The sequence below is a fragment of the Rhincodon typus genome, chromosome 10, assembly GCF_021869965.1.
Source record: "Rhincodon typus isolate 14 chromosome 10, sRhiTyp1.1, whole genome shotgun sequence".
Taxonomy (NCBI): Eukaryota; Metazoa; Chordata; class Chondrichthyes; order Orectolobiformes; family Rhincodontidae; genus Rhincodon; species Rhincodon typus.
The window spans coordinates 62200445-62219582 of record NC_063341.1 but is presented as its reverse complement, the minus strand read 5'-3'; positions in this window follow the sequence as shown (position 1 = coordinate 62219582).

Here is a 19138-nt window from a genome sequence, read left to right as displayed (position 1 = left end):
TAAGACAGATAGGGTGAGGAGAAGACAAAGTCAAGGACTATGTTCAGTTTGGACTTCAAAGTAGCACTTTGTTATACAATATTACTAAATACTGCTATATTTGGTAATCATAGATAGATGAGGATGTAAATGGTTACATTTGGTTAGGACCAATCTAGCTTCTTTGTGTCCTCTTAGAGTAATAGAGCATAGAGACAGGTCCTACAGCGTACAATGTCTATGCCAACCAATAAACACCAAACTACACAAAATCCCATTCACCTGCATCTGGTCCCTAGCCTACCATTCTCTGGCATTTTAAGTGCTCATTCAGACATTTCTTAAAAATTACGAGAGTACCCTCTCCACCACCCTCTCAGGCAGCACGTTCCATATATGTACCAACCTCTGGGTGAATTTTTTTTTCTCAGATCTCCTCTAAACCAATTGATCTTCATCTTAAACTAATACCTGCTAGTCTTAGATGTGTCTGCCATGAGGAAAAGAATCTCATGATCTATACCTCTCATATTTTTGTACACCTTAATCAGATTCTCCCTCAGCCTCCTCTGCTCCAGGAAAATCCAGCCGATCCACTGTCCCTTTATAACTGAGACTTCTTATCACTGGGAATACCCTGGTGAATCTCCTCTGCACCCTGTCCAGTGCAATCAGATCCTCCTGATTGCGTGGTGACCAGAACTACACACAGTACGCCATCTGCACCCTAAGCAATGTTTTATAAAGTTACAACAAGATTTCTTTGGTCGTATACTCTACGCCCAACTAATGAAGGAAACATCCTGTATGCTTCCTTCATCACCCTTTCTTCTTGTTCTCACACCTTCAGAGACCTAAGGACTTGTACACCAAGGACTCTTTGCTCCTCAGTACTACTAACCATTCATTGTGCATATCCTTCTCTTATTAGACCAGGCGCTTATTGGGCATTAAATTTATCTGCTAATGCTCTGCCCAATTTACCAGCTGATCAATATCAAACTGCAGTCTGAGACCATCCTTGTCACAATCAACAACACCCCCAATTTTTGTGTCATCTGCACACTTAGTGATTATACCTTGTACATTAACATCCAAGTCGTAATATACATAACAATAAGCAGGGTCCCAGCAGCAATCCCTGTGGTACACTACTGGTCACAGGCTTCCAATCGCAAAATCAACCCTCCATCATCACTCTCTGCCTCCTATTTGGAAGCCAATTTTAGATCCAGTTAGCCAACTTGCATTGGATTGCATGGGCTTTTACCTTTTGGACCAGCCTGTCAAAGGTCTTACTGAAGTCCATGTGAACCACATCAACTGAACTACCTTCATCAATACATTTAGTCACCTTTTCAAAAAACTCAATTAAATAGTCCGACAGGATCTCCCTCCAACAAATCCATGCTGACTTTTCCTGATCAATTCCTGCCTTTTCAAGTGTTGATTAGTCCTGTCCTTCAGATGTTTTTCCAATAATTTCCCCATCACTGATATCAGACAACTGGTCTGTAATTACCCTGCCCTACACTTGTTGCCTATGAGCAAAAGGAATTGCATTAGCTATCCTCCAGTCATGTAGCTCTTCACCTGCAGCCAATGAAGTACTAAATTACTCCACCCAGGCTCTAGCAATCTCTTCCTCTGCCTTCTGTAACAGCCTGAGATACATCTCATCAGGCCTTGGGTATGCCCATTAAAACATCTAATACCTCCCCCTTATTAACCTGAACATGTTCTAGAAACTCACTATCCCAACTGACATCCCTGGCTACAATGTCTTTCTCTTTTGTGAATACTGATAAGAAGTATTCATTTTAAACTTTACCCACATCCACTGGTTCCACCATACACGTTGCCCCTTTGGTCTCTAATAGATCCCACTCTTTCTCTGGTAATCCTTTTACTCTAAATGTACTTACAAAATGCCTAGGGCATTTCCTTGATTTCCATGATCCCATCTGCCAAGATATTTCATGGTCCCTCTTTGTTCTCTTAATTTCTTTTTAAAGCAACCCCCTACTCTCTCTATACTTCTGAAGGGTCTCCTCTGTTTTTAATTTGCTGTACCTTTATCTAAAACTTTAACAAACTTCTGTTATCCCTTGACATCCAGGTTTCCCTGGACTCTGGGTGGGGTATTTCAATGTCCACCACCAAGAGTGGCTTGGCAGCAGTACTACTGAGCGAGCTGGTCGGGTCCTAAAGGACATAGCCGCTAGACTGGGTCTGCAGCAGGTGGTGAGGGAGCCAACAAGAGGGAAAAACATACCTGACCTCATCCTTACCAATCTGCCAGCTGCAGTTGCATCTGTCCATAACAATATCGGTAAGAGTGACCATCGCACAGTCCTTGTGGAGATGAAGTCCCGCCTTCACATTGAGAACAACTTCCATCGTGTTGTGTGGCACTATCACTGTGCTAAATGGGACAGACTTCGCACAGATCTAGCAACTCAAGACTGGGCATCCATAAGGCGCTGTGGGCCATCAACAGCAGCAGAATTGTACTCCAACACAATCTGTAACCTCATGGCCCGGCATATCCCCCAGTCAACCATTACTATCAAGCCAGGGGATCAACCCTGGTTCACTGAAGAGTGCAGGAAGGCATGCCAGGAGCAGCACCAGGCATATCTGAATGATGAGGCATCAACCTGGTGAAGCCACCAAACAGAACTATTTGCACGCCAAGCAGCTAAGCGATCCCTCAACCAACAGATCAGATCTAAGCTCCGCAGTCCTGCCACATCCAGTCGTGAATGGCGGTGGATAATTAAACATCTCACTGGAGGAGGAGGTTCCACAAATATCCCCATTCTCAATGCTGGAAGACCCCAGCACATCAGTGCAAAAGATAAGGCTGAAGCTTTCGCAGCAATCTTCAGCCAGAAGTGCCGAGTGGATGATCCATCTCGGCCTCCTCTAGTGGTCCCCGGCATTACAGATACCAGTCGTCAGCTAATTCGATTCACTCCATGTGATATCAAGAAATGGTAGGAGACACTGGATACTGCAAAGGCTACCGGCCCTGACAATATTCCGGCAATAGTACTGAAGACTTGCTGCTCCCCTAGCCAAACTGTTCCAGTACAGTTACAACACTGGCATCTACCTGATAATGTGGAAAATTGCTCAAGTATGTCCTGTACATAAAAAGCAGGACAAATCTAACCCGGCCAATTACCGCCCCATCAGTCTCCTCTCGATCATCAGTAAAGTGATGGAAGGTGTCATCAACAGTGCTATCAAGCAGCACCTGCTCAGCAATAACCTGCTCAGTGATGCCCAGTTTTGGTTCCGCCAGGGCCATTCAGCTCCTGATCTCATTACAGCCTTGGTTCAAACATGGACAAAAGAGCTGAATTCCAGAGGTGAGGTGAGAGTGACAGCCCTTGATATCAAGGCTGCATTCGACCGAGTGTGGCATCAAGGAGGCCTAGCAAAACTGGAATCAATGGTTATCAGCGGGCAAACACTCCGGTGGTTGGATTCATATCTGACACATGGGAAGATGGTCATGGTTGTGGGAGGTCAGTCATCTCAGCTCCAGGACATCTCTGCAGGAGTTCCTCAGGGTAGTGTCCTAGGCACAACCATCTTCAGCTGCTTCATCAAAGAACTTCCCTCCATGATAAGGTCAGAGGTGGGGATGTTCGCCAATGATTGCACAATGTTCAGCACCACTCATGACTCCTCAGATACTGAAGCTGTCTATGTTCACATGCAACAAGATCTGGACAATATCCAGGCTTGGGCTGACAAGTGGCAAGTGACATTCACGCCACACAAATGTCAGGCTGTGACCATCACCAATAAGAGACAATCTAACCACCACCCCTTGACATTCAATGGTGTTACGATCACTGAATCCCCCACTATCAACATCCTGGGGGTTACCATTGACCAGAAACTCAACTGGACTCACCACATTAACACAGTGGCTGCAACAGCAGGCCAGAAGCTGGGAATACTGTGGCGAGTAACTCCCCTTCTGACTCCTCAAAGCCTGTCCACCATTTACAAGGCACAAGTCAGGAGTGTGATGGAATACTCCCCACTTGCCTGGATGGGTGCAGCCCCAACAACACTCAAGAAGCTTGACACCATCCAGGACAAAGCAGCCCACTGGATTGGCATTACATCCACAAGCATTCACTCCCTCCACCACCGACGCTCAGTAGCAGCAGTGTGTACCATCTACAAGATGCACTGCAGAAATTCACCAAAGATCCTCATACAGCACCTTCCAAACCTATAACCACTTCTATCTAGAAGGACAAGGGCAGCAGATATGTAGGAACACCACCACCTCCAAGTTTCCCTCCAAGTCACTTACCATCCTGACTTGGAAATATATCGCTGTTCCTTCATTGTCGCTGCGTCAAAATCCTGGAATTCCCTCCCTAATAGTATTGTGGGTCAACCCACAGCAGGAGGAATGCAGCGGTTCAAGAAGGCAGTTCACCACCACCTTCTCAAGGGCAGCTAGGGATGGGCAAGAAACGCTGACCCAGCCAGCGACGCCCGCATCCCACAAAATGAATAGAAAAAAAATCCTTCTGTCCTTGCCCTTCACTCTTAGGGGAATATGCTGCCCCTGAATTCTCACTACACTATCGTAAAAGACTCCCACTTTCCAAATGTAGACACCTGCAAGTAGCTGCTCTCAGACTATGTTGCCATATCCAATCTAATGATATTGAAATCGGCTTTCTCCCAGTTTAGACACTCAACTTCTGCACTATTCTTATCCCTTTCCATAGTGACTTTGAAACTTAGAGTTGTCTCCAAAATGTTCTCCCTCTGAAATTTCAACCAATTGATTCCCTAGGATTAGGTCTAGCACTGACTCATGTGTAGTAGGACTATCTATGTACTGGCACAAAAAGTTCTCCTGAATGCACTTTAAAAATGCCACCCTGTCCAATCCTTTCACACCAAGACAATCCGAATGAATATTCATAAATTTGAAATCCCCTATGAATATAAGCCTATTTCTCTCACAGCTTTCTGTGATTTGTCTACGTATCTGATCCTCTATTTCCTTCTGTCTTTTGGGAGGAGTGACACTTTAATTGTCTTCCTCTTCAACCTACTGATTAACTCTCTAAATTTCTGTGCAGGACATCATTTCCCTTTTATTCATTTCTTTGGCGCAAGCATGGACCACAAGTGCTGACTGTTCACCATCTCCCTTCAGGCTGTCCTGCAGCCGCTCTGAGACATCCTTGACCCTGGCACCACGGAGGCAACATACCATTCATAAGTTTCATTTGCTGCCACAGAACTGCTTGTCAGTTTCCCCTTACTTTCAAGTCCCCTATCACTAAAGCTCTCCCTCTTATTCCTCTACTGCTGTGCAGCAGAGCCAACCACAGTGCCACAAAATTGGCTGGTGCTGCTTTCCTCTGAGAGGCCACCCTCTCTAACAGTATCCAATACAGTATATTTGTTTGAGAGGGGAATCACCACAGGGCACTCCTGCACTGCCTGCCCAAGCTAACTGATCTTCCAGAAGACTTGAGGTTGGCTAATGTGGTGCCACTATTTATGGAACGTGATAAGGAAAAGCCAGGGGACCATAGACCTTTACGCCTGACATCAATGGCGGGCAAGTTGTTGGAGGGGATCCTGAGGGACAGGATTTACATGTATTTGGAAAGTCAAGGACTGATTAGGAATAGTCAACATGGTTTTGTGTATGGGAAGTCATGTCTCACTAACTTTGATTGAGTTTTTTGAAGACGTAACAAAGAGGATTGATGAAGGCAGAGCGGTGGATGTGATCTATATGGACTTCAGTAAGGAGTTCAACAAAGTTCCCGCATGGTAGGCTGGTTAGTGAGGTTAGATCACACAGAATACAAGGAGAACTAACCATTTGGGTACAGAACTGGGTCGAAGGTAGAAGACAGATGGTGGTGGTGGAGGGTTGCTTTTCAGACTGGAGGCCTGTGACCTATGGTGTGCCACAAGGATTAGTGCTGGGTCCATTGCTTTTTGTCATTTATATAAATGATTTGGATATGAACCTATGTGATACGGTTAGTAAGTTTGCAGATGACATCAAAATTGGTGGTGTGGTGGAGAAGGTTACCTCAGAATACAAGGGGACCTTGATCAGATGGGCCAATGAGCCAATGGGCCGAGAAGTTTAAGTTTGATAAATATGAGGTGCTGCATTTTCATAAGGCAAATCTGGGCAGGGCTTATAAACTAAATGGTAAGGTCCTGGGGAGTGTTGCTGAACAAAGAGACCTTGGAGTGAGATTTAATAATTCTTTGAAAGTGGAGTTGGAGGTAGCTAAATTGGTAAAGAAGGTGTTTGGTATGCTTGCCTTTATTGGTCAGTGCATTAAATAGGCCATTTTTGGAATACTACGTGCAATTCTGGTCTCCCTGCTATTGGAGGGATGTTGTGAAACTTGAAAGGAATCATAAAAGATTTACAAGGATGTTGGCAGAGTTGGAGGATTTGAGCTATAGGGAGTGGTTGAATAGGCTGGGTTATTTTCCCTGGGCCGTCAGAGGCTGAGGGGCGACCTTATAGAAGTTTATAAAATCATGAGGGGCATGGATAGGTTGAATAGTCAAGGTCTTTTCCCCAGTGTAGGGGAGTCCAAACCTAGATGACATAGGTTTAACATGAGAGGGGAAAGATTTAAAACATACCTAAGGGCCAACATTTTCATGCAGAGGGTGGTCTGTGTATGGAATGAGCTGCCAGAGGAAGTGGTGGAAGCTGGTACAATTACAACTTTTAAAAGGCATCTGGATGGGTATATGAATAGGAAGGGTTTAGAGGCATATGGGCCAAATGCTGGCCCATAAGACTAGATTTATTTAGGATATGTGGTTGGCATGGATGAGTTGGACCGAAGGGTCTATTTCCATGCTATACAGCTCTATGGCTCTATGGTGGTCATCCAATGCTTCTCTATCTGTGATGCCCTTACTTGCGTTGAGATCAGCTCGTTAAATGTGCTATCCACGACATTCTCAGCCTAATGCAAACTCCATAGTGAGTCTATCCGCAGCTCCAGCTATTACACAGGGCAAATGAGGAGTTGCAGCTGAATACATTTTCAATTTCAAAGGTTGACTTAGATACCCATCCCAAATAATTTGTAACACCTCCAGTCAAACAAAATTGTGACAATACTCTCATGTCCAGCCCACAAGAGCCATTGCTTTTTAATCTGATTAACAGCCTTACCTAATCCCTCTTAAGAAAATTCATCCAAGATTTGATATCAGAGTAATGGTCTGACCACACTGAGTACAGAGATAAGAGAGCTGGTATAGAGGTAGAAGTGGGTGTCATCTCTATTCATGTTAAAACTAACTCCATAACTGTAGATAAGATCACTAAAATGCCAGGAATGAATTTTGGGGGCTTTAAGACATCATAATGAAGGAATGGACATCGAACTCATTGCTTCAGAAGTTCTTTTGAAGATTGGTCAGGTAATGATGGAACCAAATCAAGCAGTCCCATGGAAAAAGACATCAGAAAAAAAGCAATCCAGGAGAATGGTTCATTCAATTCTGTCGAAAGCTAAAGAGAAGACAAGGATCCAAGGAGGATTCAAGTCGCTGAGAATATAGTTGATTTGGATTACGTTGCCACTGTGTAAAGAATGGAAACTTGATTGCTGTGATTCAAACAAGGCAATGTTGTAGTCTTTGAAGAGGAATTGAGGTTAAAGATAGAATGATAGTTAACAAGGTTGGGGTTGTTTAGCTGGTTTGCAATGCAGCGTGACATCAGCAGCGTCAGTTTAATTTCCATAACCAGCTGAGGTTACATGAAGGACTCTCCTTAATCTCTGCCCTTGTGTGAGACATGGTCACCTTTTGCTTAACCCACCACCAATCATCTCTCTCTCTCCCTTTCTTTCTAATGAGAGAGCAGCCCTAAAGTCCAGTAAACCCTTGACCTTTTTAGTTAACAAGACTTGAACAGATCTGAAGGGGAAGGGGACCATAATAGAGGTGAGGGGATCATTCAGAATATCAGTTAACATGGCGGGTCAGTAAGAAAGGGATATCAGTAGACATGCGGTCAAGACAGTAGAAAATAGCAAGCAAAATAAGTTTGAAATGGTGGAGATATGTAGGGTGATGAGGGGTGATAGGAAAAATAGGAGAAAAACCTGAATATCAACAAATGTAGTGATATAATTGTTGACACAGGGCTGTAGGTGTACCTTCTCTCTCTGTTTTTACTTTAACTTTACATTTTTGTCCTTTCCCTTTATTCTGTTTAATATTTTTAAAAAATAAAGTTGATTAGAAATATTGTATTACATAGATCAGCATATGTTGCTTCACATATTAACGACTAAAATAAAGTGAAGTTAAATGATATGTACTGGTATCATCTTGCTTTTTTACGGGCAAAAATAACTTAAAGCCAACAATGCAGTAAGTATGGTGAACACAAGTCTGAGATGAAAGACATTGCTAGAATCCCTGTGGATTAGTATATCATAAGTAAATGCTTATACATTACAGGAAAAAAGGAAATAAATTCTTAATAGGATATGTGTTTCTCATAAACAATCAAACATTTTGGTTTCTGAATTATTTGTCAAAGTAACTGATTCTGTAGCAGAAATTGAACCTACAGCCCTCAGTAAAACAAGTGTTTGTTATTCTCCTAGGGATATTCTTCTCACTGATCTGTTTAATATTCAAATGTCACAGCTCCCTGCATTGTGATACCTGGGTCATTAATCTCACTATACAGTTGAGTGTGTTGTTCTCTAGATCTGCATTTCAAGTGCACAATCTAAGTGCTTCACTCGGCAGAAATATTGTTTCAAAATTGTGTCTCTATGCTGCAAAATATCCAAGAGTTCTGACAAGTCACGTTCTGATGGAAGTAATAGTCTGATGGTAGAAAATAATTATAAAAATGTGCTTGGGCATCCTATTAAGTTCATGTTCATCTGTATCATATTTCCTTAGAATTGTCCAAAGATTGTTTGAGAAAATAATTGATCAACATGTTCTTTGCACTGTCCCACTCATTTTATTTGATTCTCCACCTCATAAGACTGCTACGTAAAGTTAAATGCATTGATGTGTGGATGATCAAGGGTCACCTGGCCAACAGACAATTCATTGCTCTGACAGATGAGTCTCAAATGGGACTCTTTTCTGATCATTATTTCTATAGGAGTTAACCCTGAACCAGATGAAATTTTTCTTAATACTCCTGTGAAATGCCTTTGTACACTTTGTTGCATTAAAGACATTACATATATATAAGTTTTTGTTGTTGTCACTAAACAAAACACGTATGACTAGTTCCTACATTCTTTAAACAAAGGCAAACTTATTTCTGTCATATTTCTTTATATTTTTAAGGTGTGCGACTATCAGACTAACATTTTTGAGAAAGTCCTGAAGGAGTAAACGCCACCTTGGGCAGTAGAGTAAAGTTGATGGTAAAATACCAGCCAGTTGTTTTACATTCTATCTACAATAAGTTTCACTCTATAATACTGGGCTGGATTCTCTAAGAATACTTCCCTGTCTTCTCCTCCGTGAAAAAATAATGGGATTTATAGTTATATAGCAAAAAGTTTTGCAAGCACTGTGGCTTGCAACTCTTACTAAAACAGGAATCTTGTGCCTCCTTTGTTACACTATGCCAGCACTCTTCTTTCATTAAGCAAATGCAGGGAAGAATATCAATGTTTAAACAAAAAATTATAACTTTGTTTTGCCTACTGATTTGAAAGAAATCAAAGTTTACATTTTAATATGAGGTCAAATATTTGGAAATCTTGATGTTTCACCACTCTGAAACGATAGCAGAAATATTTGTTGTACAAGGGTGTAAGTGTCTGAAAGGATTCATACTAGGTACTGGCCCACTATGATGTTGTCATATGAATTTGTGAGCAGAACATCTTTGGATGTTGAATATCCAAGTTCTCCTCATATTCTTTGTAAAAAATATCCATTGTAACAATTTAACCTGCCACTTGTTGCTAAGATGCAATAAACTACTTTTCTATCAATATCAAAGCCTCTTCTAGTTAGACCAATAAGTAGATTTCCTCTGCTGCACTAGGCTATGCAGGTCCCACAGATTCCTACATGTAAAGAGGATGATGGCAGGAAACCTACCACATAGTGAGCTGCAGACTCGGTTTAAGTACACGTGCAACAAATTTCACCTTCACTGTCTGGAAGATAATCATCTGTTTGTCTGCTAATTGTAGAAGGTATAATTTCAAAGGTTAACATCAGATGAGTTTGCCAACAGGTGGGCAGTCTGTCCAATCTGTCAAGATTATCACACAAACACTGATGCTGAAAATTAGGAGCAGTATCTTAGAGATTTAACTGTTTAACACTGACACTGAATTATTTATCTTAACCAGGTGTAATCATGGGTGGCTGCTATTAATGGTAGCCTTTCTGCTGCAGCCTGTTTCATGGTCATGCTTTCAGGTTCGATGCTTAATGAATATCATCACCAACACATGAATATGACCCAAAGAACTTTGCAATTATTGAAACCCAATTTGAAGTCCAATCTGTAGTGTTACACAGGCAAACTTGTCAGCTGGTTTTGCACATGACCTGATCCCACAAGCAGTACATTGTCCAATTACAACTTAAATTGATTTGTCTTGGTGGTGTCGGTCACAGGAAGACTGTTGTCCAGAATACCAGAAGAACAGCTCCCTTTCATATCAATGACACAATGAAATTTCTGACATCCATTTGAACAGATGTTCAGGACTTTGGTTTAGCTTTTTACTTGAAGCACAGTCCTTGTACAATGCGGCATTCCCTTAGCATTGCAGTGAACTGTCAGTCTAGATTATGTGTTCAAATCTGTCAGAGTCGTAAAGACATCACCTTCTGATTCAAGAGATGAAAGTGTTAACAAGTGTTCAGCTTCTAAAGGCTGAATGAGTCAAGATTATGATGTCTGACACTTGCATAGTTGAAAAATAATTAATTATATCCTTGTGTTTCTTCTGAAGCTCAGAATAAGGATATATTAGAATTTACATTGGAATGAAAGGAATAATGACATCATTAAGAGTCACATCAGCAAAAGGTAGACTAAAATAAGAAAGGAAAGTGAAAAAGTTAAGGACAGAATTAGCAGAAGTGTTATTGTACATTTTTATATTTAGACTTGATGAACTGTTTAGTTTAGACGTTTTTGGAAAATATTCTTGAATTATAACTGCCTCTGACATATGAGTAGTTTAACATTTTACTTCCAAGTTTTGTTTTAACATTAATTTGTGAAAGCTTTTAGACAGTGGCTGTCCCAGAGATCCTGGAATTCCTATGTAAAGGTTTAAATGTCCTATTTTGTGCAACATACTTATTTTAGTCAATATTCAACAAAAAATCTTTTAGCCTTAAATTCATACAAAGTCAAGAATTTGGTTCTTGTGGCACTGTCCCTACCTCTGGGCTAGCAGGTTTGCATTTAAGACTGACCTGTGAACAGGTTAATTAAAAATGTGTGCTGTCAAGTGTTTCCATCTATCATTTCCTTGTCTTGTGGCCTTCCCACCATCATTATGGCAATATTTTTCACATCTCAATTAACAGGAACAGTATCACTAACTTGTCAGTGCAATTGATGTGTGTGTAATGATCCTTGATTCTCCTTTACTGCATAGTTCCTATCTTTATTACTATACTGTAGTATGTGACTTTGATGGAGCCATTTCATGCATGTAGAAATTTATTTGCCATACCTATAAATTTTCATGTGCACATTTTGCAAATACACTCATTCTTTTGTAATGCACTATACACACAGGATTTATGTTATGTTAGCATTTAGCAATGCAGGAGTTGATGCTTGCTTTTATAATTATTTATACAGAAATAAAAATTATGCACAAAATTATATTGTAAATCTCAGCTGAGTTTCAAGCAACGAAAGCTCTATCATTTACTTAAAACAGCATCAGGTTTCGGAACTTGCACCTGCGTTCTACCTAGGTAGAAATGAAAGATTTATATTTTTATAGCAACTTCTCACAACCATCAGTGCTTTACAGTTAATTAAATATTTTTTGGAGTGTAACCATTATTATAATGCAGGCAACACAGCAACCAAACTGTGAGCAGCAAACTCTCACAAATAACAATGCAGTAATGACTTGGTGATGTGTTTTGGTGTTGTTAATTAAAGGAAAATATTGGCCAAATGACCAAGGATAACTTCTCTACTCCTGGTGCAATCAAATGAAGGGGGATCTTACAGAAACTTATAAAATTATGCAGGGAATCGATGAAATAGAAGCAGGGAGATTGTTTCCACTGGTGGATGAAACTGGAACTAGAGGGCATAGCCTCAAAGTAAGGGAGGGCAGATTTAGGAGTTAGTTGAGGAGGACCTTCTTCCTCCAGAGAGTTGTGAATCTATGGAATTCCCTGCCCAGTGTTTTTAAGGCAAAGACAGATAGAATTTTGAACAGTAAAGGAATTAAGGGCTATGGTGAGCAGGCATGTAAGTGGAGCTGAATGAAAAAGATCAGCCATGATCTTATTGAATGGCGGAGAAGGCTCAATGGGCCAGGTAGCCTACTCCTGCTCCTATTTCTCATGTTCTTATGATTCTGGTGAACAACTGAAGGAAACTTCAACATTAAGATTCCTTTTGCTGGCTTCGGTGTCAGGCTTCCTCGACATCAAGAGCCCTGGAGCTGTGAATTGAACTAAGATGGACTTTGTCTTTTTTTCTTTCTTTATATATATAAAACTTGTTATTAAAATGGTGCTAGAGTATGACGACTTAAACACTTTCACTGTATTTTATTTTGTAAAAGATACAAGTGGCAATAAATTACGACTATTCTATTCAATTTTATTTTATTTCATGCCGAGGAAGACCTGCAGCTACAAATAGACTGAGTCTCTCATAGCTACAGAGTTTGGTTTGATCTTGAGCATCAGGAAGACAAATATTGGATTTTATTATAAATCTAAGCTAATTTTCAAGGAAAGAGAGTATTTAAACCAGGATTTTGTCATTCAACATTCTATCAAAATTGATAATATAAAGCTGGAGGTTGGTGATAGCTTCACATTAACTAGGCTGCACAGTCACCAACAAGCTGTCACTCAATGCTGAAATGAACACATGGATTGCAAAGGCTGCAGCTTTTGCACCATGCTGAGTAAGACAGTGTGAAACAACCACAACGTGACTGAGAACACAAAAACCGTAAGTGAACTTCTCTACAATGGGCAACATGTACAGGATAAAATGCAGAACAGTTTTCACCTTCACTGTCTCAGACATATTCTTGGCATTTCGAGACAGAACATGGTCACCAATTCAGAAGTCCTGGAGCAAGCTGTTTCCATCAACACACACACACACATAGCTAAGCCAATGATATCTGCACTAGTCCATTGAATGAATTATTGATATTTACCCAAAGACCACTGTACAGTCTACTTTTTTTGCTAATTTCAAGCAAGATATGAGGGTGGTGAACTTTGTCACCGACAACGGGACCGCAGTTTCTGACTGCTGTAACTTTTGGGGGCTGATTCTTTGGAAGTCATTGGAACAGGCAAGAATAAATGAAAAGCTCAGCATGTGGAAAAGACGGTCCAGAGAAAAGCAAGATCAGTGAATCCTGCACCTTCTCAGCTTCTGAAGTCTTGCTGTGCAACATGTAGGAGAGATTGCTAAACAAAGTTAGGCTACTGAGCCACACCTGGTAATGCCTAACACAGAGTTGACGACTATGGCACAAACCATTGCCTAATGAGACAAAAAGCTGCCATTGTCTCCTTTGAAATAGATTCATGGAGTCTTTTATATCCACCTGAGGGTGCGAGCAGGATATCAGTTTAATGTCTCATCCAGAAGGCAGCACCTTCAACAGTGTAGCAGCCCCTCAATACTGCACTTGAGAATAAACCTTGGCTAAGGGGCATGTACCAACAGCATTTTGACTTAGAGGCAAGATTCCTACTAACTGAGCAACGGTTGACACACAAAGCTAGAGTTATCATTGCACAGGAAACAGCAGCAAGTTTATAGTTGATTGGATAAACTCCTCAATAATTAGATAAATTGCTGTTTTTAGACATTACGTGGAAAACATTTTCTTTGCAAATAAACAACACAGAACATTTGGACTGGTGGAAAATTGGCCAAAATCCAAGTTGGGTGGAGAATTTACCAAACCTGGAAAACAATGGCATGGGTATTTGAGAGATGCAATGGGAAGGAATAATTAAGCCCGTGAAAGCACTATTTATCACTGCTCTCACATAAATCTGAGCTCCTCAAAGAAGGGCTAAGCCACAACGATAATTGCTGCATTTATTGACAAAATAAAATACATTTTTAATTAATTCATGCATCGATACAGGTTAAAACAAAGGCTGCAAGAATATAAGAATGAAATCTTTTATTTATTTTGTCCCTGAAGAGATTATCTGTCAGAACTATGATCACTCAGAGTGTAAGAGATCTAGCTTTGAATCACATACAGATCCGAGACTCATGGACTGATCTAATTTATCAAGCCAATTGTATGGTTGAAAAATAATTTGCATAACATTATGCAACACTGAAATTTTACTTAAAAGCAAGAATCATTGTATATGTAACTAACTATCCGAGTATAACATAATTAAGGTTGTATCAGCTTGCACCAGATACAAATCTTCAATTAATGCAGAAAGCTGAGAAGCACTGCTGATTGAGATTGAATTATTTATGCACAACCTTTTCTGCCTCAGGCAGGTCACCGGGATTTTTTCTGCGCTTAAAGAAAATTATGCCAAATTGTTTCTTAACGTTTCATCTGAAGTAGAAATTACAGAGATGCATAACTGGTTATTTCTGTTTTTAATAAAGAAAAATGATTTCCATAACAATGAAACACACATATATATAATGTAAATTTCAACATCAATGAAGCAAGAGATCCAGTTTGTCAGCATATTGGTATTTTAAAAGTTCTACATTGTCACCTCTTTCAACTTGTGATGACTCCTTGTACTGTCTGATGACAATCCAGCATTAAATCCTGGCATGTTACAACTCTTGTTAAATATCGGGACAAGATACGTCATTAACTTTGACCTCTTTCCCTGCATCAATCTGTTCTCCATTGAAATTCGCAAATCTGTCTATGCCACCTTCAAACCTAAATGCTTCCTTTTCTGGCTTCCACTCCTCTGCCGCCATAACACCAAATTAAAATCCAGCGTCATGTACCTTGTTTGCTACTAAATCTTGCTCATCCATCATGTATGTCTTCACTCATCTGTACTGGGTCAGACTCTTCCATCTAGGATCATTGTACTCATTTAATTAATTCTGTCACAGCTTTGAGTAATATGCTACAAACCTCTTTGCCTCAGAACCTTTTTATTTAATTTCAAACGCACAGTTACATTCATCCTTTCAATTAAGCTTTCAGTTGCACACCCAGCATTCCAATCTGTCCCTTTCCAGTTTGGCGTCCATTTGTTTCCTTCCACTTATTGATGAAGAATTTGGGGGGGGGTGTTTTTTGTATTGATGTACTCATAAATGTGAATTATTGGTATTCTTTAGAACTGCTGCCTCATAGCACCGGGGAATTAGGTTCGATTCCACCCTCGGGTGACTGTCTGCGTGGAGTTTGCACATTCTCCCTATGTCTGCATGGGTTTCCTCCCACAGTCCAAAGAATTGCAGGTTAGGTGGATTGGCCATGAGAAATGCAGGGTTACAGGGATAGGGTGGGATGCTCTTCGTAGGGTTAGTGTGGACTCAATTGGCCGAATGGCCTGGTTCCAGACTGTGGGGATTCTATAATGAATTTTCTGAGAAAAGACTGACATGCAAACAATCTACAAATGCATTGTTTACTCCTTTGCTGGTCACTAGGATGAAGATTAAGATCCATGACAATTGGTAGTGATCAGTTCTGGAAAAACATTAGTTTTCCAATGGCACTTTCTCCTGAAAAGAGAGGCATATGAAGAGAGTTGAATTAGTAAAACAATGCAGTAAGAGTCCTGCCAGGGGATTTGCACTTTTACTGGACATCAGCCATCCGAAGATGGAGCAAACATAGCACCTAGTTGATGTCCTTGGTGTGAACCTCAAGTCATTTAGAGGGCTTTGTCCAGACTCATTTTCACTTAATTAGCAACAGAAGCAATGCTCACAGGCAGCTGTCAATCAATGGCAGATGAGAAATCTGGCAGCTCCTAGAAGTGATAAATTAAAGGACGGAAGATAATTACTTTGGGTGATGGAGTAAGATTGGGCACAGATGTCAGCTGAATTTACTTGGGGTGAATTAAATGCAATAAACAATCCACGGCCTAGGTTTTCCAGCCATCATTATTTTAATACTGGTGATAGTACAATCAATCTTTCTAAAACTGACTTTATGGGTTTCATAGTGTTGCTTGATTTAGGCAGTGAGGAATTTCAGGTACTGAGGTGTTTAGGTGGATGAACACAGCAGGCCAAGCAGCATCAGAGGAGCAGGAAAGCTGACGTTTTGGGCCTAGACCCTTCTTCAGAAATGGGGGAGGGGAAGGGGTTTCTGAAATAAATAGGGAGAGAGGGGGAGGCGGATAGAAGATGGATAGAGGAGAAGATAGGTGGAGAGGAGACAGACAGGTCAAAGAGGCAGGGATGGAGCCAGTAAAGGTGAGCGTAGGTGGGGAGTTAGGGAGGAGATAGGTCAGTCCAGGGAGGACGGATGGGTCAAGGGAGCGGGATGAGGTTAGTAGGTAGGAGATGGGAGTGGGGCTTGAGGTGGGAGGAGGGGATAGGTGGGAAGAAGGACAGGTTAGGGAGGCGGGGACAAGCTGGGCTGGTTTTGGGATGCGGTAGGGGGAGGGGAGATATTGAAGCTTGTGAAGTCCACATTGATACCATTGGGCTGCAGGGTTCCCAAGCAGAATATGAGGTGCTGTTCCTGCAACCTTCGGGTAGCATCATTGTGGCACTGCAGGAGGCCCAGGATGGACATGTCGTCTGAGGAATGGGAGGGGGAGTTGAAATGGTTCGTGACTGGGAGGTGCAGTTGTTTAGTGCGAACCAAGTGTAGGTGTTCTGCAAAGCGATCCCCAAGCCTCCGCTTGGTTTCCCCAATGTAGAGGAGGCCACAACGGGAACAGTGGATGCAGTATACCACATTAGCAGATGTGCAGGTGAACATCTTGATGTGGAAAGTCTTCTTGGGGCCTGGGATGGGGGTGGGGGAGAGGTGTCGGGGCAGGTGTAGCACTTCCTGTGGTTGCAGGGAAAAGTGCCAGGTGTGGTGGGGCTGGAGGGGAGTGTGGAGCGGACAAGGGAGTCCTGGAGATACTGCATCCGCTGTTCCCGTTGTGGCTTCCTCTACATCGGGGAAACCAAGCAGAGGCTTGGGGACCACTTTGCAGAACACCTACGCTCGGTTCGCACTAAACAACTGCACCTCCCAGTCGCGAACAATTTCAACTCCCCCTCCCATTCCTCAGACGACATGTCCATTCTGGGCCTCCTGCAGTGCCACAACGATGCTACCCGAAGGTCACAGGAACGGCACCTCATATTCCACTTGGGAACTCTGCAGCCCAATGGTATCAATGTGGACTTCACAAGCCCATCTTCTCCTCTATCCATCTTCTATCCGCCTCCCCCTCTCTCCCTATTTATTTCAGAAACCCCTTTCCCTCCCCCATTTCTGAAGAAGGGTCTAGGCCCGAAACGTCAGCCTTCCTGCTCCTCTGATGCTGCTTGGCCTGCTGTGTTCATCCAGCTCTACACCTTGGTATCTCAGATTCTCCAGCATCTGCAGTTCCTACTATCTCTGAAAGAATTTCAGGTAATCAAGTTTGTGCTATGTTTTTAAGGTAAGACAACAAGTACAACAGGCTTACTGAGAACTTGAAAGAGACATCTGATGAGTAAAATAAATGCACAAACAGGGGCTGCCACTGATATGTGATCTAATTCTCCATCATTTGTTTCTGGATGATTAGTAATTAGGTTTCAAATTTTTTTTAACAACTGCAATTAATTTGGCTTATGTAATAAGGGTTCTTAAGGAAGAGCTTGATATAACAAGCAGTTAGCAGAATGCTGTTTATTAATTACTTTTTGCTAAATGAATTCTTATTTTGAAATATTTATCAGCTACCATAGCAAGGAAACCCAGGTGCAGAATTTGCTCAGATCTTTCCTTACCTACCATTGCAATTTTATCGGAAGGTTTTCTGATTCCCTACACAAGCGTAAGAAAATAAGGAATAGAGGCAGGGTATTTGGACCAGATAAATAAAATCACAGCTGATCTGATGTGACCTTAACTTCACTGCCTTGTCTGTCCCCCATACTACTTGGCTTCCTGTGAGCTATTATGAGTTTTAAATTTAACATTTATGATTGATCTATTATCAGTTGTTTTTTGCAGAAGAATTCCAAGCTTCTACCATCCTTTGTGTGTTGATGTATTTTCTTACTCTGTTCTGAAAATGTATGGTCTACCTTGCTAAGTTGTTAAACAATTACGGTAAGCAAAAATCCACTAGACTTGCCAAAGTAGCTCTCATAAACAAATTTAAAAGACATGTCTGTCGCTACATAAATATTTACAAGGTAATCATTATTGTCAGACACACAGAAAAGTCCTGAAGAAGGGTTATACCCAAAAATTTAACTGCTCCTTTCCTCCAGATGCTGCCTGGCTTGCTGTGTTCTTTCAGCTTCCTGTTTATCTATCTTGGATTCCAGCTTCTGCAGTTTTGTTTTGTCTCTAACACAGAAAATCAATATTAAAATGAATATTAAAATGTACAGAAATCAAACAGTTTACATCATAATTGTCACCTCGCCTAATTATTAACACTTTTGGCATTTACTGAACTTTCTGGAGAATGCAACAGATTCACAATCCTGTGGGCGTAGACATTCCTTCTCATCTCTGTTTTAAACCTACAATTCCTTGTTCTGAGATTATGCCCTATGGTCCTAGACTCTTTTCTACAAACTGAAACTTATTCCCCATATCTACCCTGTTAAACCCTCTAAGAATCCTATTTGTTTCAATAAGGCCAATTTTTATCCTCTAAACTCCAATGAGTAGAGGAACAACCAACTCAATCACTCCTCATAAAACAGCCCCACCAAACCTGCTAT